General features: G+C 48.4%; 1 long non-coding RNA gene across 1 annotated transcript; it reads right to left on the bottom strand.

Annotated features, from left to right (window-relative positions):
• Window positions 1-973: 973 nt before the first annotated feature.
• LOC147239279 (uncharacterized) lies at window positions 974-11,979 on the bottom strand. The gene is made up of 3 exons (XR_015111508.1): window positions 11,854-11,979; window positions 2,133-2,604; window positions 974-1,262 (listed from the first exon to the last, which is right to left on the bottom strand). It is a non-coding gene; the product is annotated as an uncharacterized LOC147239279 (long non-coding RNA).
• Between the last annotated feature and the right edge of the window lie 12,309 nt (window positions 11,980-24,288).

A 24,288-nucleotide genomic window follows, 5' to 3' on the forward strand; every position in this document is an offset into this window, starting at 1 on the left:
TTTGCTAGCTTGCTGTACACGTTGTGTTTCTTCAATAAAAGACCGTTTTTGATTAAATAGTCTCGTGTAGTGACACGAATAAATGACCAGTCCCAAGATAAAAAGTCTGCCTGGGCCACAGGGGGGGCTACTGGGAAAGCAGATGATCGCATACTGAAGTTCTGTGGCCTCCTGCTGCGGACATCTTGGTTCATGTTTGACAGCCCTGAGCCACTCATACGAGAGTGGTGCCATCTCACGTGCAGGCAGGCGTAGCAGCATGCAGGCTGGTGGAGCCGTGCTCGTAGCACTGTAGTTAACCTGAACCCTCCTGGACGGGCCCTCGTACACGCTAGCGTTAGCTTGGCTAATGTTAGCTTGGCTAGCGTACCCACATCAACGTGCATAGCTGGAGTCAGAGAGACGTCGTGCAGGAGGGGAAAATGGTCGTTTTGAGCTCATTAGTGAGTCCACATTTTAAAGTCATACTTTGTGGAGGCTGCATGAGCTACAGCTATTAGCTCGTTTACATCACTGTGGTTTGAGTGTTTGTGTGTGTGTGTGTGTGCGTGCGTGCATGTGCATGTGCGTGTGTGTGTAGGTAAAGTCTCTGGCTGGACCCTGAAGCAGAAATGATGGGAACCGTGTCTCCCAGGAGGAAACTGTTTGCAGTGACAATGAGTGTCAGATGTTGCTTTTATTTCTGCCTCTTGCAACTTCAGTGGTGTTCAGGGTCACATTCACTTTCCCTGCACAGATTTTTCCCAGCGTGGACTCTAACTAGCAACTCTGCGGCCACAGTCTTGACTCGGAGCCCATTAGGCCATGCTGAAGCTCTTTGTTCTCTCCAGGATGTTCCTGCTCGTCGGCCCGCTCGGCCAAGACTGTAAGCCACTGTGACAGTTCCTGGCAGCGGAGAGCAGCAGCCCTGCTTGAGCTAGAACAGATCACCACATGTGTGATCCCGCTGAACATGAGTTATGCTCCCCCTGACTCGTGTTGTCTTTTGATCACAATTTATTGCGGTGTGTTTTGCGTCGTCCTCGTCCTCTGACACAATAAGCAGGAAAGTGAACGTGAAGGTATTTCTGTGTCATCTCGGGGATGCTGGGAACGGCACCGTGTGTGGAGTCAAACACTGAATTAGCTTCAGATTTATTTGCGGCCTGCAGCATTTGATATGTGGAGGTTGTAGCGTTTTATTCAGCGTCTGCCGGCATTCCTCCTCTGATGACCGCCTGTGTCCCCTTGTCCTTTTGCGTCAGGTTCCCCAGATGCTGCAGCTATGAACAGAAGGAAAAACTAAACAGTCAGCTCTGATGAGTCACCAGCCAAATGGACCACGCTATGAAATGTGATACCAGCTGCCTTGAGAGAGCAGTTTAGTGAAAACAGTGTCATTACTACACGCCGAGGCCTCCAGGCCAGGACCTCATGTGGGGATCTGTGCGCCAAGAAAGCAATGAGAGGACAGGCTAAACGAGATAGGAGCGGCGAGCGAGGAAGGGCGGCGAGCCGGGCCAGAGTTCTTGTTTTATCTGGAGCGACGGAGATACTTGCATCATAGCAGCTCTCCAAGAATAATGTCAAAAGCTGATGACTCAAAGAGTAAATAGAGAGTTAAGCTCAGTAAAGCTCAGCCTGTCTCGCACAGTTAGCTGTCGAACTCCAGAGCATGGAAGTGGCTTTTGGACAGCATCGATGTTTGTATCTCATTATCTTGTTTCAACATTGTTGTAAGAGCAAAATTATGAGAAATCCTCTCAGTTACATAATAAATCGATGACACATTTTAGCCAAGGCCATTAAGTCTGTCAGCTGTCAGCTGTTCAACGGACCTCAGCACAGAAGAGAACTAAAGTGACCTTATAAAACCTGCCTGTGCGTGTGTGAGAGAGAGAGAGTGTGTGAACGTATAAAAATTAACTCTTTAATGCATGTTTGCATGATTTTCTGTGCTCAATTCCTTAAACTCCCGTCTCCAGATCGTCCAGGGAGCCTGCGTGACGCCACCTCGACCGTGACTGGAGCAGTTTGTCATCTGGTAAAGTTCTGGCATCAAAGCCACTCAGGAGGCTCAGAGGGAGTTGAATTTGTCAAATTTCAGTAAACTATGTGGAGTATTGCAGTATTTACCCAGCGCTAATGCTTACCTGGATTTTGCTTTTCCTGGATTTCCTCCCTTTCCCTCCAATATTGGCACATTCCCGCTTGTGTGTGTGCGACCTGTGAACGAGCGGTCGCTTTTTGCAATGAACACAACTGAGCAGCAACCTTTGCTTCCGTGTGTTACACTTCGTTCCTCAGCAACATCTTCATGGTCAGGTTTGAATGCAGGAGTTTGGACTCCGTCTTTTCTGCTGGAGCTCAGCGCTCTTGCGGCGTGGAGTGATTTGTTGCTGGGGCGCAGCCTCCTCAGCACTGCTGGAAAACCGTTCAGCAGCCCCGGCGCTGCCGAGCCTAACTGGACGCCCTCACAGGCCTCCATCCACAGATGACATGTTGACATATCGAAGTAGGAACAGCACCCATGTATAAATAATACAAATGAATAATGGCTGCGTTCCACTTCGCTGCTCCAGTTTCATGGTGCTGGTACTGAGGCTGTCACAGGCTGCCAGTACACTTGAAGAGAACACAGACATCATTAATATTATTAGAAACATCTGTACTTCTGCTATGACAAGTCAAAATAGCTGCTGCTAAATAGCTGCTGGAATGTCGACTCATGCTATCGATTAGCGCTGGCGGCTGGGAGCGCCTGCAGGAGAGCGCTGCACTTTCACCGTGTGACAGTGGCTCAGTGTGGGACCGATTATTGTGCGTTAGACAGCTGGGAGAGTGGGTGAGTTTTTGGAGCACATTTGGAACTGTTAACCCAAGAAAACTGCAAATGTTTTAAGAGGACAAATATGAATTTGAGCCATTTTCCTTGAGGATAAACAAACACAACGCTCTGAAATGGGACGTTAACAGGACTCGCTGCATGAAATCAACCCTCTGGTTCAAAAGGAGCCCTGGAGTGGACAGAGAAAGTGTGTGAATGCACCTGAGGGCGGGAGATGTCACGTCCGCCCTCAGGTGCATTCACTTGTAGCCACGAGGTAGAACATCAATGTAGTTAGGAAGTTATTTCATATTTTAAATAAGTCAGAGCTCGCAGCTTCAAAATAACTATTGAGTGAACAAGCTTTGTACCCTGGCCTCACAGAATTCACACACACACACACACACACACACATATATTTAAGTCCTCTCGACGGCCCCTCCAGGGGTCCCCGGTCTTGTCAGTGGGACCAGGATTTATCGGTGTGCTCATGCTGGGGGTCACAAGCAGGACCCTGTCATCACTGCAGTCACTCACACACCCGCCGCCTCTGCTTCATGTCCCCAGGAAGGCACTGCATTAGAGCTGAGTGTGTGTGTGTGTGTGTGTGTGTGTGTGTGTGTGTGTGTGTGTGTGTGTGTGTGTGTAATGAAGCCCAACATTGTATGTATTAGCCAAATGCTAAAAGCTAAGCTAATTGTCTGTATATCAGAAAGTAGCTTTTCCATTAATTCCCAGAAACTGCAGTGCATTGTGGGTTCTGTGTTGCGTCCCGGTCCGATGGCTCCTGGACGCTGGACTGAAGCAGGAATACCGGCCACTCCTTCCGGACCAACTTTTCCTGTCATACTTTTGAATTTGCCTCTCGTGAATTGTTCACCAAGCTCATGCCGGGACGCTCCTGACCACCACTGATATTCCGTTGTCATTACAGCAACATTGGATTTAAACATCCAGAAATATCAAAGTTTATCATGAAAAAACAGGAACATGCTGTTTTTGATCTCTTAATCCAGCTGCTAATTTAGTTTTTGTTGCCTAATATAAAATCTAATTTACCCCAAACAAGTTAAAGAACGGTTTTATTTATGTGGCGATGCTTCATGCAATCATCTGTTCCTGTGCTGCGTTATTCTGTAACAAAAAGACGCCTGTTCCTAACTTCTGATGACAACTCAACATAAAATCGCTCCAAAATGAAAATTAAAGCAAGATTTTGTTCAGTTCAAGCAAAAATGAACAAAGTTCAACAATCCAACAACAAAATAAATGAAACCATGTCAGCTCAGGTGGAACCAGAACGTTCTGGCGCAGTCCGGAGTTTAATGGTCCAACTTTTTCAAGTTTGTTCTTTCTAACTAGAACTAGTAATCAACTCTGAGTCACACACACACACACACACACACACACACACACACACACACACACACACACACACTGTCTCCCTCAGCAGACAGAGCAGCTACACACTGAAACAACTCTGTCACATCAGTTTAGGACGTTTTCTCACTCATTTACAGAGAGAAAACACAAGATCACATTCAGAAAATCAGTTGAAGGGATTCCGTGTTGAAAGTCATCACGCCATCCTCTCATCACGCCATTCTCTCATCACGCCATTCTCTCTTGCGTGAGCTTCTTGTTCCTGGGTCTGTTAAACGAAGGTAGCCAACCTCCAAAGCAAGAGGAACCTTTGTTTCAGCTGTTTCCACCAGGACGTCTTTACTCTGACACACTGATGCTGCTGTGGCACCAGTGACATCACTGGTGGCGAGTAAAAGGAAGCTGCGGAAGCTTCTTTGTCTGGTACAGATGTTCTGGGGACTCCTGCTGCGTGCGTTTGTTCATCTGATTGGCTGTTAGCTCGTGATGGTTGCTGCGACCTTGGAGATGGAACCTCGTGGAAGCCGTTCTTGAGGAACATTTAGCTTCTTCGCGCTTGTTGGTTTGTCTCAGTTAAAACGGACAAATGAGCCGACGAGTCACTCAGAGGTGCAGCGAAGTGTCCAGGAGCTGCTTCTGAGGTGATGAGTGGCTGCCTGCTGTTCTACCCGTGATGTCATGGGTCAAAGGCAGCACCTTTTCCTGTCCTGGCTTCAGAAGGACACCCGAGGGAGGAGACGTCAGCGTCACTGCTGCCGGCAAGTCCGTCTATCTCTCATCCGTCCGTTCTTACCTGCTTAGGGCGGACGATTGGTGCGCCGCCCGCCCTGACCTGTGACCCCTGTGCTGTCTCTCATTCTGAAGCCATCAGACACAGGCCCGGACGCAGCGCCACGTGTTTCACCACAGCTGTATTTTGGCCCTCCTGCGTCAGTGACCTATCAGACTGCGTCATCTAATTTCCAACATGGTGAAAGCCTGGCCCTGCAGCATCCCCATGCTAAAAATACTCAACCGAATCAAAATCTGCAGCCAGACCTCAGCACAACCTGGTCCAGAGTCCAGCCTGCCAGCGCCGTGTGTCCTTGTGTTTGTGTAAGCTGCAAGTGTGCTCTTAGGTCTCACTTTTTCTCTCCTGTGATGGGATTTTACCTCCCTCTTGTTTTCCCTCCGTCTATTTATCCTTCCTGTCTCACCGCGGCCGTTCTCATTTGGATTATATAGCTTGGATTACACAAACCAGGATTTACACTCACAGGAAAGATAAGGGGACATTTTAACGGCGCGGCCACTATTTTGGAGGTGCGTAAGAGAGTCGACGGGCCATTTTTAGACTGCAGACACGGCTGGAAAGTTGGCGTAAGCTATTAAAAGCGGGGTTGTAATATTTTAGAGCTTTTCAGGGAAGCAGCTCCTCCTGCCTGCTATTGTACCGGGGGGGGGGGGGGGGGGGTGAATACGATGGTTGACTCACTCACGGATTTGAGTCCAGGTTTGCTTGAGACTCATCAGACTGTTCTCTGAACATGGCGTCATTAGTAAAACAAGATGTGTTGTTTTAATATTTTACACAGTCACTCCATCACCGGACGGCCCGGCTAGGGGGAAATCACCATAGCAACCAGTGTTTGGAGCTGTATCTGTCAGCTGGACCCGGCGCAGTCACGGTGGGTCACTGGTGCGTGCTGGCACCAGTGGCCGCGCTCCCCCGTGCTTGGTGGTGACCTGCTGTCCTGTATGCTAATGTGGCGGCGGACACAGGCTCCTGTGTGCAGCGGCAGCACACTGGCCTGTTGTGACGGTGACGGCTGGCGAAACAGAGGCCCTGTATGTCCCTCCATGACTGGCACGTGTGTCCTCACCCGCGCTGCTAAATATAGCAACAACAACAACAATGGCACCGGGAAATGCCTGTTAGAAACAAGCTGAGCTCAGATGATATCGGCTTACACCTGGTGAATGAAGCTCAGAGGCTCCACACTGAGGACGCCTGTTCGCCGCAGCTGCTCAGCTGTTGTGTCCAGTATTGAGAATGAGGGGCGGAGCAATGTATCAGAGCAGGAGACTGTCAGGGGTTTCCATGGTGAGTTTGGGACTCTCTCTCTCTCTCTCTCTCTCTCTCAATAGATAGATAAAGACTTGTAAATGAGTGTTGCAGAAAACATGCATGTTGACATGTTGGGTTTGTTCACATGTTGGTGAACATGTAAAAACATTCGGACTCACATTCTGCAGGAAGTCAGTTTCAGGCCTTTTCCTGGTTTTCCTACCATGTGACCTTCCTGGTGACCCATCCATTGGCTCTCCTGGAGCAAAAACCCAGTTTAGGCCTCCAGTCCAGTCTAAATGTAGACCACGTGACGTCACTGACAAATATCCTGAACCACGTGCGCGCACGCACACACGTCGTTCCCTCTGATAAGCTGGTTTTTGTGTGTGTGTGTGTGTGTGTGTGTGCTGCTCTAGTGTCTCATGTAGGAATCCCTGTCTTCTGAGTTTCCAGGTGCAAATATAAATCTTACATGTATTTCAGATGATGCCTTGTATGTTTCGAGCTGGTTTTATTCAACAGGCAGGATATATTTTCTACAGTCCAGCCATGTGACTCCCCCTCCAGGCACCCCCCCCCCCCCCCCCCCCCAGCCTCTTAAGTGTCTTGTTATCTCTGCACGGTGTGTTTGGCCTGGAGTGTTGGAGCTGGACGCTCTATGGGCGTCTTGTTCCATGTGTTTGCTTTTCATCACAGGAGTGGCGAGAAGATGGATGAGTCTTTCAGTGCCGATAACTCTGGCTTTTGTGACCGTTAGCTACCGAGGAACCCCCCCCGCCCCCCGATCCCTCTTCATCTCAAATAGAGTGGAAAATCTAAGATTGTAGAGCTGTCAGGAGTGACCACTGGTCAACCATGATGGACAACCCAGCCGCAGTAGACCCTCGCAGTGTTGGTCCTCTCTCTCTCTCTCTCTCTCTCTCTCTCTCTCTCTCTCTCTCTCTCTCTCTCACACGCACACACACACACGCAGGCAGAGTCTCCGTGTGCAGGAAGGCAGGGTTCCTGGGTCCGTCAGAGCTGATTTGTCCAGCCAGTTTGCCAAGAAGGATTTAGACAACAAGGAAAATGAGGTTGAAGTAAACACGCCTGCATGCATGAGAACTCACAAAGCATTCCAAATAATTCAGTCTCATTTTCAGAGATGAAGTGGAGGAAAAAGCTCCAGCGATGGTCCAGAGACTCGTGAGGGTTTATGTTGCCGACTGTATACGTTTGCGTCATGGTTCCGAGACCGCGGCACTGCAAACGTCATGAGCAAAGTGGAGCTGGAATATTTCCTTCCAGCAGTCATGGGAATTTTAATATTCACAATCAAGCGTTCTGATTGTACGAACTCCTCCGCTGAGCTCTTTTCTTTGCACGACATGAAACATTTTAGCCTCTTGATTAGAGCTGAATGCTTCATCTGCACTATTAGCCAAGCTTGTGAATCCCAGAGACAAGGTGGAGGGGACGGTTGGATCCACCGACGGCTGCCCGCTATCACAGGGTGCCAAAAGACAAATGACTGGTGTGCATTAGAAACCCCCCTGAAACCTGCTTATTTTTTAAGAGGAAGAACTCAGTGAGATTAAAACCTCCACCAAGGTGGCCTTTCAGCACCTGGCGCTCTGGCGCTCTGGTCCTAATTTCAGCTGCAGTTTGTAAGGCAGCTGAAACGGGACTTTTCAGATTGTGGAACCCCACAAACTCTCCTCTGATATGGTAATAAAACCGATGAGATTCAAGCAGTGGCTCCTTCGCCGAGGGCCAACAGCTGGATCGTGGCTCCACAGCCTCACACTCTCAGTCCTCTAAGGTCCCTCATCCTTCTTCTTTCAAACATTCACTAAAAGGTGTTTTTCACATTTCTGCAGTTTAGCCGCTGTTAGCTGTCGGTCTCTGGTAGGTTCAAGCTAAATATACAGGACTGGCTGACTTCTGTGGACGGAGTCACAAAGAAGTGATGCAGAAGACATATTGTTAATCCCTTTTGGACGTTCCGCCAGGGAAATTGCAAATTGCACATTGTACTTGGCCCAGTGCATCATGGGGATCTCCCATGATGCACTGGGCTTCTCTCTCCTCCTCCTGTCCCCATACGTGTTACTAACTCCTCTTCTTCTCCCCTCATCCCAGATCCTGGTGCTGCTGAAGGAGGCTCCAGACCTGAAGAGGCTCCAGCTGCCACCCGTAGCTCCACCTGCTCACGTCCCCGTCTGTCCATCAGTCTCTCCTCCTTTCTCTCTCTCTTTATCTCTGTCTCTCTCTCTCCTTCTGTCTCTGTCTTCCTCCATTCTCAGTCTTTGTCTCTGTCCTGCTCTCCTGCTCTCTCTCCGTCCCCACTGATCCTGGATCTGCTCCACCTTCCTGCTGGTAAAGGAAGGTTCTGGTGGCTGCTGTTGCAGGATGTGCTTGCTGATGGAGAATTGTTGGGTGGAGGTTCATTGAAGGAGGGAGGTGCTGGACCTGCTCTACTTGGAGAGAGTCAGGACAGAACTTTGGTTGAGGTTTGGTGACACACAAATAAAACTGACTTGACTTGACTTGTTAGCTTGTGCCGTCATCCCAGGACTGAACCATGTGTCTCTCCACCCAGGATACCATGTGATCGCACCGATGCTAATCGCTAATGATAATGATTAATGCTCATCTGTGAGCCTCCTTGATATGGAAAACCGCTAGGAACCAGCTGTGCTGCACTATCATTTACTGCATATTTTAAGAGCTTCGTGGTAGGTGAAGCCCACTGAACAAATATTTGGCGTGTCCCAGCAAACATTTTCCGCTGTGTTTAATCACTCAGGAGAGCAGCAGACCTGTGTAGGTGTCCTTCAGTGGATCTCAGTGCTGCATAAACACTTGTGGTGGAAGCTGTTTACACCAATCTCCAGAAGACATGAGCACAGGCGTCCACGGAAAAACTTTAATGTGTTGTTGGCGCGGCCCGTTTGACCTTGTTGAGCGCTTGTGGCGACTGTGTGTTTGTGACATATCTATTACAAACACGGTGCTGCGGTTCAGGAGAGTGGAGGGAACCGGGTCCTCCTCCCTCCTCAGAGTGCCTTTTGTTTCTTGTATGCATTAGAGGTTAAAGGTCAGTGCCTTCACCAACATCAGTTTTATAAGTGGAGACACAAAGGAAGGAATGGTGATACACCATCAGGTGAGCACGTACAGATGTTGTGTAGGTCGTTCATGTCCGTTTCGAAGGCTTTTAATTGGTGCTTCACTCCAGAAGTGTATGTTGCCTTCCAAGTACTCCTAACTAGCAGTAAGCTCACAAGGAGCTTTTCCCCTCTGTCATTGCTGCATAGTGACTCCAGATTGCAGAAAGAGCCAGCCACGTAGGGTTAGCTCGGAGCTAACGGAGACTGACAGCTAACAACAGCGACACTGTCAATAGTAGCCACATCTTGATCCAGCTGTCTCTGTTAGCCTCAAGCTAAATATACATGGCTGCTCTCTCTGCACTCTGAAGTCACAGAAAAGATGAAGGGAGAAAATTCCTTCTTTTGAAAGCTTGAATGATTAAGACGATGGCGAAAGTGTGGCTCTGACGCTGTCCTTCATGGGAGGACGACCTGAAAATGCTAATGCGCTTCGAGTTTCACACAACCGGCAGTAAATATTCTCACCGCCAGAGGAGCTACACCACATGCATTCCATCATCACTTGGCCCTGACCCTGACCCTGACCCCTGACCCCTGAGCCATCACTGTTTGAGTGATGGTGATGAGCAGGCCAGCTCTTGTCACTGTCTCAGCTGACGGAGGGACAGAGACAAATGAGCGCGCAAACGTCTTTCAGGTTTGTCCAAAATTTAGTGCTGGAAAATATGAACTCTGGGCCGGGATGTCTCCTGCCCCCCCCCCGTAACTTCCTGTTTGTGTTTATTGGACCCCCCACCCCCTGTCTCTTTGTGGACAGAGGGACGAAACAACAACGCTATCGATCTGTTCTGTTCTGCTGTGAATCCTTAGGAAATTTTAACCCCCCCCTTACAAATGCAGGCGAGTGGTCAACGTGTGTGTGTGTGTGTGTGTGTGTGTGTGTGTGTATGTGTGTGTGTGTGTGTGTGTGTGTGTGTGTGTGTGTGTGTGAAGCTTCAGCAGCATCGGATGAGTCAGAGAGCAGCTTGCTGGGAGACGGATGCTAGCAGCCTGTGTTTCGCTGGGTTCCACCTGGCCGAGGGACTGGAGCATCGTCAGCAGCACCCTTCACACTCTCACCCGTCCCAGGCCAGAGCCTCGCTTGACGTACCATGTTTGACAGTGCGAGGGCTGTTTTATTTCAAAATATTTGCTCAATAATTCAGAGACAGATGTGCTCATATTCCCATAGATTTGATTTCACGCAACTTGAAATAAAAGCTTGCTGCTCATAAAACGCACTGGTGAGCGGCGTCTGCTGCGGCTCCGTTATTTTGCACATGGAAGACGGGATCCGTTTCAGATTGTTATCAAAGATTGTCCAAAGACTACACATGCCTTCACTGCTATACTGGGGTCTTGGCACGCTCCTGTATTTGCACAGTTCTTCGTCCACACCGACAGACTTATGGAGTTAGTCGCACTATTACATTTCGGTTGCTTGGATGCCAATAAAAATGTTGTATTCCTGTCTTCTTGTGTGCTGATTTGGCGCTTACAAGCACAAAAATTGTACAGCTCAGATCATTTTTGGTGCATTGACCCAAGAACTTGTCAGGATGTTACACCCAAACACGCCTGACAAGATGGAAATGGAGGGATTCATTCCCCTCGAACGGAGGACGAGTCCGTGATAGCTGCATGGACCAACTCGTCGTCTCAGGTTTGTCCCATGTACATAATAAGGCATGGTCCAGCTGCTGAGTGTGTGTGTGTGTGTGTGTGTGTGTGTGTGTGTGTGTGTGTGTGTGTGTTCATGCCACCTGAGCAAATGACCAGTTTAGAAGAATCATCTGCTTTAACTCATTCATATAATTACTGCCTGTATATGAATCGAATCTTGTCAGGTTTATTTAATTGCAGTCAAATTAAGTCATCACACTTGGAGGACGGACTCACCTACCTCGCCGCGTGCATTACGATGTGATCGTTCTTCAAACTGATTGATTATTTGGATTATTTCCAGCTTTTTTCTCACCAAAAGAACCCAGCAGGGATTGATTTGCTTGTGCGGAGTAAACCGACGTGTCAGAACTCAGCCAAACCGTCTTCCCTTCGCACAAGATTCTGTCGATCCCCGCGTTCAGTGAGAATATTCGAGAACTTGATATAACGAGTTTCAGCCCGTTTTCATCAACAGGTTAGTCACTGATCTCTGGTGCCATATGGGATGCAATCATTCACACTACACACACGTACCTGACGCACTCAGTGTAACACCAACTGCTGTGCAGGACTGTGCTCCTCCGCTCCGTCCGAGCGAGGGGGGTCCGGCAGGCCGGTGATTAACCATCTGGCTGTCAACACTGTCATCATCATCTTGCTCTCTTTCGGGAGCTTCTGGGTGTATAAACTTACAAGCTACTAGCATGCTAGCTGACAAAAAAACACCCCAGCTCCGAGACAACCTCTGGTCCCTGTGGTGTACTGTAGTGGTGCAGTCCTAAGCATCAGAGTACAAAGACATCCGGGATGTGTACCTGTGTGTCCACGTCACACCAAAACCTGATCCCTGGCCCCTCGAGCCTCCGCCGACCTGAGCGGCCCTGAGCCGTCACGGACCGGCACTCGGTCCTGTCTATCTGCTTCATATGGCTTTGACTTCCTGTCTAAAAGAAGCCAAAATAATTGAACATAATCTATAAAAGAATTTTGTTTTGACAGCTTAGTGTAACATGATATCCTCAGGACTTGCAGACGCTCGAGCTGATCACTGGATATCTGAGCCAGACGATTCAGAGAGACGTTTGGCAAACCGGCTGCGTGGTGGCGGTGGCACTGACCTGGCAGCTCCGTCGGGCCGCTGAAATCCCTGGAACCTCCTGGTCTGGAGCAGAAGTTCATCCTTTGACTCTGAGTGGAGTCCTGAGCATCCGGCTGGATTCGGAGGACGTGGGTTGTACCAGACGACGACCTGGAGACATGGCAAATGGCGGATGTTAGCCATCACTTTCCTTTAGCTTCAAGCTAAATAGACGTAGCCGACTCTTTCTGCACTCTATAGTCACAAAGTATTGCAGGAAGGCAAAAAACATTTTGTGAGTACTTGACAGGCAAAACACTCTTTTTTTGGGAGAGGTTTCACGTTAAGATACCAAAAACTTTGTGGTTGTGACTCTTGGCACAGGAAGTTGAAATTGATACTTTAATAAACCAAACAGGAGAGGAGACATTCCTCATTTCGCTTTGTTGACAAATGAGAAAAACAGAAGATTTTTTATCAAGATTCCTTCTCAGATCTCAGCATGAAGCCTCATCAACTCAAAGCGCAGATTCAACTCAGTTTGGATTCCCAAGAACCAGATCCTCTCAACAGGCACTGTGGCAGTCAACAGCAAACGTGACGGAGACATTGAAGTGGCTGCGCTTGTGTCTAGACGAGATTGTAGTCAAAGAAATAAAAAGGCAAACAGAGGTAGTAAATATTTTCTCTTTTGCTGACCCAAATCCTTCTGGCCGATGTGGATTTCATCTCAAGGAAAGAGAATCCCGCTAATCTTTGTCTGGGGACACACAGACATGGACAGAATAGCTCCCTTAATGGGCCGTGACGCCTGAATTTAAAGTATCGCTTTTACAACAAGAGGAAAATATAAATATTGTCCAGGAGGGTCCCATGTGGGTCCAGGAGGGTACCAGCAGGGTCCCAGGAGAGCTATTCACAACAGATCTTTCAAATTCTCTCAACATTGCAGCTGACAAGTCGTAGTAATTTTTCCACTCTTGCAAGACCTTTGAGGGCAGAAGTGGTTTGTACTCTAAACACGAGTTATGATAATGAAGAATTTGATCCACCACCACGCTCACAAGTCTCCCTCAGTCCAAATGTGGTGGAGGAGACCAGATAAGAAACGCTCCAGTTGCACTGGGGCTTAACGATGAGCAACAGGAGGAGAGTCTCAGAGTTTTAGCATCATGGTGGTGTATCTGAGCTCTAGATGCTCCTGCCTGTGATTTCAGCTCTGAGCTCAAAACTGCTCTTGCTTCTTTCTGGCACTGAAAGAAAATGACAGAATTTAAAGTATAAAATCATGCTGGAGGCAAAAAGTGTGAAGAGAGCATTCAAGTTGAAAGCTGAGAAGAGAAAAAGACCAAACTGAGATCTGCATCTATTGCCAGAATCTGTTAGCATAATGCTAGCCGTTAGCAGCTGCTACTCTGGCGCCAACCCAGCGAGAGCAGCACTGCGGCTCATGTTCGTTTGAGCTTTTGTCTCCCATCAGCCAGCAGCGAACCTGACATGACAACGTAGTTTTGGCATCATAGAAGCGTTCAGGGAATTTTATGGTAATGAGCTGTGATGCAGACCAGCTGCGTCCACAGCCACATACCAAACTCTACCCTCAGCACGTCAGCTAGCGTTCTGCACACCCTGGGCTACAGGAACACAAGTACCGATCGTTCTGGATGCGCTACGTAGCGGGATGTCCCATCACCGCCTGCTTGTCAGCAGAAGGTGTGTTGCCTGCAACTCCATTGAAACCACCGCAGCTGCTGTAGCTGCCTGCCATCGCTCTGTCTCGTCTCTGTTGCTGCACTGCATTGTGAGATACCTCCTCCAGCGTAGCGCCCGGAGGGCCCAGCTCAGACATGCTGTTGGAGCTTATTATCACATTTTGGAGGTAAGAATTCTGTAACTTTAAAATTCAACCAAACATTTTCTCCCATTCTTTCTGTTCAAAGTGAGTTGCTAAACTGCATCGCTTCTATACGCTGTGGTAACATGAAGGAATTACACACTAACTTCAGTGTCACATGCAAAATTGCCTGATTGGTGTGTTTTGTAGGGGACATGCCCCTGCCTCTGGTTTTAATGCTAAGCTAAGCTAACTGGATGCCAGAGATAGTCTCATCCCATAGAGATGGAGCGTTAATTCTCAGCCTGCCTTTGCAAACAGATGATATTTCAACAACACAAAAGTCAAACTCAACCTACATGTCAGCTGAAAGGATCTGAAGTGCCGGATGTGTCCCGGGGGGGGGGGGGGGGGGGTTCTCTGACTCTGTCCACATGTAACCCTTGCATGTGTGGGAAAAACTGCAAGTGTGAGACTGACTGATGTTGGTGGTCCAAAGTCCTGCGCGTCTGATCTGTTAGCTCGAGTTCTACTAGCAGTCACCTCGTCCAGTCCGGTCAGAAAACCAGGGATTCATCATTTATCTCCTGTCCCAAGACTGCACTTAACACCAGCCAAGAAAACCCGTCACTAACAACCAGACGTGGTGATCCAGCGGCCGTCACGCTACATGTACTCCGCCTCCTCCACCTCATCCCAGCGGAGGACGAGTAGGAGGAAGATGGGAGAGCAAACAGTTCCAGGAGGAGGAGGAGGCACTTATGTGTACAAGCAAGGTGGATGTGTGGGAGTAGAGGTTTGGGTTAGAGGGAGGAGAGGAGAACAGACAAGCTGATTGGAACTAAAGCAAAGCGGGCTGGTGCTGAGGGTGCCTTTGAGGAGGCCCCAGGGACGAGCCTACAAACCAGCCCTGGAAGCATCAACAAGCGCTGATGCTTCCAGCAGCTGCTCGGCACGTCTCGCTTCTGGGAAACACATTCTCTCATCGTGGCCAGAACATATCAGAGCAGGGAGACGCCTGAACAAGAACACCGCGGCCACTCTGGAGGAGACGCCGCTTCTCTTTTTTCCACCTGTCTCCTAATCTGTCCTGAACACTCACTTTGTCACGCGGAGATGTTAACAGTGTGACCCGGAGGATTGTTAAAGTGAAGCAGCAGTTATCACATCACCAGGACCTTTGAAACATGGTCTCCCCGGTGTCTCTGTCACACTGACCATCAGCTGAGGCACGTCTCTATTAAAGCAGGTGCTACTGTGGATGACGCAGCTGGTCTGAGATCAGTGCCCCCCTCTTCATGATCTACCAAGCTATTGCGATGTCTGAGGAACAGGACGGTAACTACACTTGGTTTGACGTAGTTTATGTGTGGAGCTTGATTACATCTGATCTTTTGCGTAAGAGGCCGTCATTAGACACCTGAGAACTCACAGGTGTGTTTCTGGTGTGACGTCACTCCAGGTTGCTCCAGGATTTAAGCTCCTTGCTGGTCGGCGAGTGATGGCGGCGCTGATCACCATCAGACAGGACAAGAAGATGATTTAATGGCAATGAAAAAAATCACGAATGTATCGTGGTGTGAAGGTGTTTCCCAGGTGTTATTGTGAGGATTGTTTAGGCCGTTTCTTTGGTGTCACTGGGTTTAGTTGACGTGTTTGAAATACGTTTAAATGTGTGACAGAACCTGCTGGTACCTCCAGTGAGGCTGCATTCACCCAACACCTGGAGGACACCTGGAAGACACCTGGAGGAAACCTGGAAGACACCTGGAGGAAACCTGGAAGACACCTGGAGGACACCTGGAGGAAACCTGGAAGACACCTGGAGGAAACCTGGGAGACACCTGGAGGACAGTCTCTAACTGTATGTAAAGTAGTAATACTGTATGTAAAGAAGTAATACTGTATGTAAAGTAGTAATTCTGTATGTAAAGCAGTAATACTGTGTGTGAAGTAGTAATACTGTATGTAAAGCAGTAATACTGTATGTAAAGTAGTAATACTGTATGTAAAGTAGTAATTCTATATGTAAAGCAGTAATACTATATGTAAAGCAGTAATACTGTATGTAAAGTAGTAATACTGTATGTAAAGTAGTAATACTGTATGTAACGCAGTAATACTGTATGTAAAGTAGTGATACTGTATGTAAAGTAGTAATACTATATTTAAAGCTGTAATACTGTATGTAAAGTAGTAATGCTATATGTAAAGCAGTAATACTGTATGTAAAGTAGTAATACTATATGTAAAGCAGTAATACTGTATGTAAAGAAGTAATACTGTATGTAAAGTAGTAATTCTGTATGTAAAGCAGTAATACTGTGTGTGAAGTAGTAATACTGTATGTAAAGCAGTAATACTGTATGTAAAGTAGTAATACTGTATGTAAAGTAGTAATTTATATATAAAGCAGTAATACTATATGTAAAGCAGTAATACTGTATGTAAAGTAGTAATACTATATGTAAAGCAGTAATACTATATGTAAAGTAGTAATACTGTATGTAACACAGTAATACTGTATGTAAAGTAGTGATACTGATGTAAAGTAGTAATACTATATTTAAAGCTGTAATACTATATTTAAAGCTTTAATACTGTATGTAAAGTAGTAATGCTATATGTAAAGTAGTAATACTGTATGTAAAGTAGTAATACTATGTGTAAAGCAGTAATACTGTAGGTAAAGTAGTAATACTGTATGTTTCAGGTTGTGATGTTTGCATTTGTGCAACTGTCTCAATGCGTCCTGATGGCTCTGCCCGGCTGCTGGTGCCTCTGTCGGTGCTTTCAGTCGGACGCATTTGTAAAACTCTCGTCGTCATAAACACCTCCAGACCTGTCAAGGGGATGAAATACACACATTTGCTAAAACCCTCATTAACCTGAGAACACCAGCGTTAAAATGAGTGACACCATCACAGACATCAGGAATATTTTACCCGATAAAATATTCCTGATAAATATAGTTTTCATCAAAGTATATTTAAGTACAGCTCTGTGTGCCAAATTGAAGTACTCTTCTTTCATTTCTCTATTTACGTGTTACGTGCAATGAGAAAGGTACCATGGGGGAGCCTAGAAAAAGCAGGTCATCATGAATGCGAAATTTCCAAACAAAAGAAATAACGGAGCTGGGAACTTGTTCCTGAAAACCACATGACAACAAACGAGCGGGTGAAAGTCACCTGACATGAGAGTTGTGGGGCTCACGAAGACGGGCTGGACGGGTCAGTGCAGCTGTTAGCCATGGACATCGGCGCTGTTGCTAGGTGTCGCTTGTTGTGCGTGTAGAAGTGTGTGGCTCTCGCAGGGACGTGAGCCTGCAGATAGAAGAGTGAAGCCAGGAGGGAGACGGAGGAGGAGATGACGCTGCAGTGCTACAACGGGGAAGAGTCAGCTTTAAAACCTGGATGGGAGTGATGATGATGTTGTCAGCGCGGGTGGAGAACTGGAGCACATCAGAGGCTGGATGAAACCGTTGAGACGCCAAACACAGAACACAATAATTGGGGAGTTAGTTATTGGATGCATCCAATTTTCCATCAAAGGGGGAAATGGGTTATGAAGAGTGGTGAGTAATGGAGGTGCACCGCTGTGGGGAAAGTGGATCAGTACAAACATGAGAATCTTTCCTGCGAGGCTCTTGCTGCAGCGTCCTGCAGCTGCTGGCTCCGTTAGCAACAACATCGCGCTGCTACCGCTCCGTTTATTGTTCTTTCCACCCGATGTCTTCACGAAGCCGCACACACGGTCATACCTTTGGCTGCTCGATGATCTGACTCACGACTCATGCGGAGGGTTAATAATGACAGGTCATGGCATTCTGCAGTAGATCCAGAGAATGAACCTTTCTCAGGCTGGTAGACGCAGAGTTGAACATTGAGACCAATTAAGAGTTGGATTACATGTCAAAAACTGTGACTCTGCAAACTTCATGACAAGCACGCTGACAATAGCCGTGGTGGAGCAGCCTCATGGTTTCCCTGTCAGCAAGGTGAGTCAGGCCGTGACTAACCGAGCTGCTATCGAGCGTCTACATCTCCAGCACCAGGGCCAGCAGCCATGATGCAGAGTAATTCTATTCCCAGAGCTGGAGATGGAGGGTGGGGTGGTTTTGTTCCTTTGCTGGATCTTGACAGGGACCTGGAAGCCTTGGAGCCTCAGGGGCCAAACGTCTGGGAGCTATACCCAGCCCTTAAAGCACCCAGACTTGGCAGCGAGTGCCAAGAGGTTGCATGTCTGGTCTGGGTGTCGCCGTGGGGCTGGACTGACTGTCTTGTAGGGTGGAGGGGCTCAACATGGACATTTAGCAGGAGCCTGTGTTGTAATTCCGTCTCAAAACCTGACATGTTTGGACGACGATGACGTGCTAACAGTTTCTATCAGAATCATCTGGCTGTTGATCCACTGATGAGTGAAAACCTGCTGTAGAAACGAGAAGTTACACTTCAGCCGCTGCAGGCAAACACAGCAACTGTTCTTTGAGGACTTTTAAAAGCAGCAAGAATGAAAACATGTGAGCAACATTTGTTTCCTCCTCAGGTTTTACGTCTTCCTTCCTCAGGGTGACCACAAAGACAGTGACAAAGACTGTTTGGGCCTCATGAGTCACGTGGAACACTGTTGTACCTGCTCATCCATGCGGTTTCCAAACGGGCTTAACTGTGTCTCCTATTAGCTCCAGGTCACATGACTCAATCTGTCAGTGCAGGTCCTGTCCAACCCTCAGCACCCAAACAGTACAAGATATTTATTTTAGTGTCAGGATGACACATTTTGGAACAGGGAGTTTTCTTTTTGACTGACTGCTCTTTAATGGGAATGTCTCAACAGCAACCGGAAACTGGAAAAGCAAAAAATTTGCAGCAACATTTTTATGCTCATTTGAGGCGGCAAAAAAGGGTAAAAGTACAGAACAGGAGGTGGAACCCCGTTTCAAACAAGCACTGATGGAGCAAGCAAGAAACTCACGTGGTCTCTGACCGTGGCAGCAGAGCCAACCAACGTCCATCCGACAACTCCAGCCGCTCGCTCGCTCATTGAGAAACGAGTTGTTAGCGAGGAAGACAAAACGTGCTTTGTCATGATGGCGTTACAAGTTATGCTGTTGTGTGTGTGTGTGTTTAGTTAACATGATTATCCAATGGCTGGATTTGGATGACATATTCTGGAAAGACAAGTCATATTAAAAGTAATTACAAGTAATTCCGTCCTGGAGATTATCTGGGCTGCTGGCAGGAGCCGCAGCAATTAGCTGTACTTTTCCGGACATGAAATCGACAAATTCTGATCAACTTCCTTGAGGCCGTGTGAAGTGTTTGACGTGAGCTCAGCTGTATTCTGGATGAGTGACCCTGAACGACGACTTCCAATATTATGGTCCTTATCCATCACAAAGTCGAATGTTTTGATTACATTTATTGAGACAAAATCTTTTAATTCGTGGGATCAATATTGAGAAGACCTACCTCTGCGCCACGGGATTTATATTCAGCGGCCATGTTGGTATGAGCTCTATTATCTGTATGGCTGTGGGCTCCCTTCCTGAAGATGCTGGGAAGCTCCCTGGGACCTCTGTGTGTGTGTGTGTGTGTGTGTGTGTGTGTGTGTGTGTGTGTGTGTGTGTGTGTGTGTGAGTGATCCTTTGGTTGTCAGTCAGTGAAAATCCCAAGCGGGGGCTGGTTCTTGTCTCGCTGCTCACGCTCAGGAAGCAGACCTGAACCGAAGACACAGGGGAGACAAACATCTCTGCAATTCAAGAGGAAAAACGAGCGGAAGCTCCTCTCCTCCTGCCCTCGCCGCCGCTCCTTGCTGGTCGAGGCATTTCAGACTAAGGACCCACATCAATTTGCAGTCCTTCATTTTGGATTGATTAGAGAATGAATGAAGGGACGCTCTGATGTCCGAGATTCTGCATGATCATTTGTTTCAGAATGAAAGTTCTCCTCTGTGGAAGCCTGGGAATCTGAGCGCCGTGTGTTTGTTTGTTGCCTGCGTTGGCAGCTGCATGACAGCGAGCGGCGAGCGCCAGGACAACCACACAGACATGATGTGGAATTAAGCAGCTTGACCGCAGTAAGCCGGCCAATCAGAAAGAGCCTAATGGGAATACACTGAGCTGGTATTTAGCTGTCACAGGGCCGTCAGCGGTAGATGGCGAAGCGACCGCGCTGCGGTGCTGCACTCTGTGATTACGCTCCGCCGCAGAGGAAAATCAAAGCGCTGATTACACTCTGCTGCTCTCTGTGGGTCCGGCCTCTCAGACCCGCCGCTCCGACCTGACTGACACTCCACTGACAACGCTGAACTTGCAGTTGCTTCATGTTACGCCACCAAACAGATCATCAGGACCTCTTCTTCCCTTCAGAACCTGTAGCACTGCAGTGTGGTGAAGTACTGTGGTGTTGGTGGTACTGTGAGTATAAACTACCATCATCCATGCAGTACTTCAGGAGATACATCCTCAAACTCATCTCTGCCTGGATGGAAACACTGATTACAGTGTTGCTCAGAGTGGGATTAGTCCCACAACCACAACGCTTAGAAGTGGTGGCAGACGTTCAATGGAGGGAGGGGGGGAGGGAGGAAGGGGGTGGGAGAGCAAGGGAGGGGGAGAGAGAGCGGGGGGGGACTTTCATCATCATCCGTAGTTCGTATTGAAGCAGCTGAAGCAGAAATCTTGGTGTTTCTGTTCCCAGCACTAACAGGGTTCAGACAGTCAAACGTGTCACAGATGAAAGTGTTGTGTGGGATGGCGTCTGCTGAGGTCATGATGACCTGTCTTGATTCAAACATAAAACTGAGAAACAAATAAAAACACAAATACAGAGGAGACACGCAGTAGGAGCAGCAGCAGGAGGAGGAGGAGCAGCAGCAGGATGAAGAGGAGGAGCAGGAGGAGCAGCAGGATGAAGAGGAGGAGCAGGAGGAAGAGGAGGGGGTATAGACGCTTTGTGTAGTTTTGTAACTTCTACCTGTGATAACTGAACAATCCAGCTATTAACAGCCAAGCGAGCTCAGACAATGAGAATGTAAACACACGTGTGTGTGTGTGTGTGTGTGTGTGTGTGTGTGTGTGTGTGTGTGTGTGTGTGTGAGATGATTTCTTTCCTGATATCATTTCTTATCATTCCTGCATTTAACAGCTCATTCTCCCTGGGCAACCCTCCCTCAGAGTTAATCCATCCTGACCCGTCCACAGCTGGCTAGCAGCCCGCAGCCACGACCTTTCACCCCTCACCCAACATGGCCACCATCTCTAACAATTATGTGCAATTGGTCAGTTATTTTCTTAGGCCACTGAAATTACAGAGTCGTCAGGCAAGCTGGCGATAAAAAGTAAACGCTTCCATTTGCAGATCAGAAGGAAGGGAAGCGTGCACGCTCACACATGAACAACCCCACACGTGCACGCTCACACATGAACACCCGCACACGTGGACGCTCACACATGAACACCCACACACGTGGACGCTCACACATGAACACCCACACACGTGCACGCTCACACATGAACACCCGCACATGCATGCTCACACATGAACACACGTGCACGCCCACACATGAACACCCGCGCACGTGCACGCCCACACATGAACACCCGCGCACGTGCACGCCCACAAATGAACACCTGCGCACATGCACGCTCACACATGAACACCCGCACACGTGCACGCCCACACATGAACACCCGCACACGTGCACGCCCACACATGAACACCCGCGCACATGCACGCTCACACAGGAGCGCAGCTCCAGAGGGACTGAATGATGAAACCTTTATCTAAAAGGGCAAAGAAACAAAAACAGCAAAACTAAACTTTACGTCTGAAAATGAAGCAGGACAAAGATCAAAGGAATCAAACCCGCAACCTCTCAGTTCATCACTGAGTCACGTCCTCATTCCAGTCGTTAGCTGGTGTACAGATTCAGAGCATCCACCCATCATCCACCCACCCTTTAAGATGTACCTACTGAGTACAGTGTGTATATATTCATACACTGTCTATGAATATGTCAATATATAAATAATGTATGTAAACATCTTGTGATTGTCGTTTTCAACACTGAAGACAATCACAGCCCCGTACACCATCCAGGTCAGGTCCAGCTCAAGCTCCAGGTCCAACTCAAGCTTCAGGTCCAGCTCAAGCTCCAGGTCCAACTCAAGCTTCAGGTCCAGCTCAAGCTACAGGTCCAAGTCCAGGTCCGGGTCCAGCTCCAGCAACATGCTGCTGCTGAGAGACAGAGCTTCTTTTACTGAAGGAAAACATGAGATGGAAAGAATGGAAGCCATTAATGGAGGCTGCTTGGTGACAGCAGTGACACAGGAAGCTGTGGACCCTCACCACCGGACTACCTTAAAGAACCTGATTTATACATTTTATTTCTAAAAAACTGCAAAAGTAGTTGATGGTATTACAAATCATCTGATGTAACGAGTGATGAACTAGATCTCCCTTCATCCAGTCCTCCATGAACACGTTCTGATCTGCCTGCCCTGAGCCTGTAGTTTTGCACCTGGTCAGGATTCTTATTGGCTCACTCCCGACTCTGCTCAGCTCAGTTCAGCTGTCAAAGCACACACGGGTGGAGGGAACACATCCACACCTCCACCCGTGCAGAACTACGCTGGTTCTGTGGCGACGCCCCTCCACCAGGTTCTCTGAGGTTCTGGAGCTTCAAGTCAAGTCAGTTTTATTTGTGTGTCACCAAACCCCAACCAAAGTTCTGTCCTGACTCTTTCCAAGTAGAGCAGGTCCAGCACCTCCCTCCTTCAATGAACCTCCACCCAACAACTCTCCATCAGCAAGCACATCCTGCAACAGCAGCCACCAGAACCTTCCTTTACCAGCAGGAAGGTGGAGCAGATCCAGGATCAGTGGGGACGGAGAGAGAGCAGGAGAGCAGGACAGAGACAAAGACAGAGAATGGAGGAAGACAGAGAGACAGAAGGAGAGAGAGGGACAGAGATAAAGAGAGAGAGAAAGGAGGAGAGACTGATGGACAGAGACAAAGACAGAGAATGGAGGAAGACAGAGAGACAGAAGGAGAGAGGGACAGAGATAAAGAGAGAGAGAAAGGAGGAGAGACTGATGGACAGACGGGGACGTGAGCAGGTGGAGCTACGGGTGGCAGCTGGAGCCTCTTGAGGTCTGGAGCCTCCTCCAGCAGCACCAGGATCTGGGATGAGGGGAGAATAAGAGGAGCTAGTAACACGTATGAGGACAGGAGGGGGAGAGAGAAGCCCAGTGCATCATGGGAGATCCCAGAAGTCTGAGCCGATAGCAGCAGATCTGAGGGCCAGCCTAAGCAGTCCTGACTATAAGCCTGATCAACAAGGAGGTCTTAAGTCTGCTCTTAAACCTAGAGAGGGGTCTGGATCCTGGACTGAAACTGGGAGACGGTTCCACAGGAGGGGAACCTGATAGCTGAAGGCTCTGGCTCCATTCCACTGTTAGAACTCTGGGAACCAACAGGAACCCTGCATCCTGGGAGCGAAGGGTTCTAGCTGGATCCTAGGGGACTAGGAGCTCTTCAGGCAAATGCACCAACAGCCCTGATGACCTCGGCAGAAAACGAACACGCGTGGACACCAACCCCCGACTCCTGCTGCTGGATGCTTTCACCGCTCTTAGACTCCTGAGTGATGACACGTGATGACTGGGAATCATGGTTTTAACCAGCAGGGTCACCGTTAGCTCGTTGCAGGGTTGAGATGAACGCGTGTGCTGGGATCGTGTCACTTCTCCCAGGAACAGACTTGACGCTCCACCATATTTTCCAATAAGTGAGCATCCCTCACGTTCAAGCTCTCGCCATCAAGCGTTCATCGAGTTCCTCTCACCAGGTGTGACTAGATGACGCACCTCTTCTAGATTTCCCAAAATATCATTGCACCGAACAGGTTGAAGTCCCACAGGGACCTTGAGTGAATTAAACCGTCGTTTCACAGGTGACTGCTGAGTCAGCTACGACTGCTTCCTCTTAGCACTCTGCTAACGTGAATGTGGCTGATTAGTGTAAGGGTTTTGCTGTTATTATCTCCAGTTGCAACTGATGGGTCATCGTTGCCACGGGAACATAGTTAATCCACTGTTAAAACATCATTGCTAGCATCAGAGCAGCCTACAGCAGCAGCTATGATCGTTCTGGACCGCAGCTCGAACAGAACGAGCCCGCAGTGATAGATGGCACCAGGTAGCCGGCCCACCAGGTAGCCAGCTCACCAAGTAGCCGGCCCACCAGGTAGCCGGTCGGGTTACCGTCTCACACTGACAGCAGCCTGAGGAGCGTCCACATCTGCTCAGCTGAGTCGACGATTTTCCCCTC

Source organism: Aulostomus chinensis, chromosome 23, assembly GCF_037954235.1.
Source record: "Aulostomus chinensis isolate RoL2024-O1b breed Wild chromosome 23, RoL_Achi_v1.0, whole genome shotgun sequence".
Taxonomy (NCBI): domain Eukaryota; kingdom Metazoa; phylum Chordata; class Actinopteri; order Syngnathiformes; family Aulostomidae; genus Aulostomus; species Aulostomus chinensis.